General features: G+C 39.4%; 1 pseudogene; it reads right to left on the bottom strand.

Moving 5' to 3' along the window:
- Positions 1 to 662: 662 nt before the first annotated feature.
- LOC102851701 overlaps positions 663 to 1,589 on the bottom strand; it is a 124,996-nt pseudogene continuing 124,069 nt past the window's right edge.

Here is a 1,589-nt window from a genome sequence, read left to right as displayed (position 1 = left end):
CAGCTTTCTGATGCATAGGAAGTAATTGCAAAGACCATGGCCTGTATCAGGTGCACTGAAGTCTCCCAACTGACATTGTTGTTCTTCAGTGTTTTGGAGAGGTCTCTGACAGCAGACTTTCCCAATGTAATTTATCTTTTCATTTCCTGGCTGCTGGTGCCAAGAGTGTTGATTTTAGAGTCAAGCAAACTAAAGCTGTCAACAATCTCAGACACTTTACCATCTATAATGATGCTGCTAATAGGCCCAGTGGTAACAATCTTTGTTTTCTTGAAGTCAAGCTTCAATTCATATTAAAGTTTGCAGTCCTTGACCTTCTACAAGTACAAACTTCAATTAAAAATGATCCTCTGTAATCTCTACAGTCTCATCCCTTCCACTCATTCTGTTTTCTATCCCTTTGAAGCATGTGCCTCCTGCGTACTTACTAAGCAAGTATCTGCACCGGCATTGTCTATGTCAAGTTACTGGGTTGCGCAGCTGCTTTAAAATGCCAACCGAATTTGCCCAATGGGAAGCCTCGAGATTTTTGGAAAACCAACCCTGCAACGCTGTTTCCAGGTCCACCACCAAAGCTGAACTTGAGTATTGGCAGTTTTTCATAAAAGTTGAAACCCTTCATTGAATTCATTTCAATTCATTTCAACTCCTCCTTGACCCAATTACATGAAGTCATTAGAAAAAAAGTCTTTTATTCTCAATACCCCAGACAGAGATTTCACATACTACTTCTTCTTCTTCTCAACTGCACTATCAGGACTAAAGCTTATGGCATCATAAGTCCTTTTGTCAACACAAATATGAAATCCAGACTGTTGTGTGGAAAGATTCAAAAAATCTTCTACCTTTAAGAATGTTGAATGAACCTTTTTTTATCAGTAAAACTTCCAGAAAACTGTACTGTGGAAGGAGAGTAATTGATTCTAGTAATCTTCGAGAAACCAATTTTTGCAAGCTAAACCAGGAAAATGCCATTTCCAGTTCCAATGCCTAGTGAATTATCCAATGGTGTTTTCTGGTTTTCCAGCCACCTTATTAATCTATACATACTCTCTTCTTGGAATCATATTTCTCCTGTATCTCCATATTCTTTTTCAATTGAAATTTTAAAGAAAGTTTACAGAAAACTTGATTTCCATATATTCATTGTTGCACATTATTCTCACTACCCACCCTGCCGGTTTGCTTTTCTCTTTGGAAAAAAAAAAAACAAAACAAAACACAAAACCCTTTCATTGTTGCACAATTTCCTCTTCACCTTGCCCCAGTCCACTTTGCTATGCAGCTCTTATTCTGGACTGCTATCATGCAAATAATACCTAAACATGTATTCCTTTTAAACAATTCTTTCCCTCATCTACTTCAATGCAGTGTATATTATTTATCCCATCTTTTCTGAGTTTCCCCCAACCTCCATGTCAGTCCTGTTTTACTACAGTGGCATTATGCATCTCCACATTCTTGAGAAGTCTGCAGTTCTCTTTCATAGATGGCCTCCCAATGCTCTTGGCTACCCAGCGCCGATGGGGCGAAATCACCATCACTGGGCTTGCCCTCTCAGGACCGCACTGCAGCCACAGAGCAGCCAC

Source organism: Elephantulus edwardii, unplaced genomic scaffold (assembly GCF_000299155.1).
Source record: "Elephantulus edwardii isolate Elephantulus edwardi_28Jun2011 unplaced genomic scaffold, EleEdw1.0 scaffold00082, whole genome shotgun sequence".
In the NCBI taxonomy this organism is placed as follows: Eukaryota; Metazoa; Chordata; class Mammalia; order Macroscelidea; family Macroscelididae; genus Elephantulus; species Elephantulus edwardii.
Note: the sequence above shows the minus strand (reverse complement) of the source record. Positions and strands in the feature narration are given on the sequence as shown.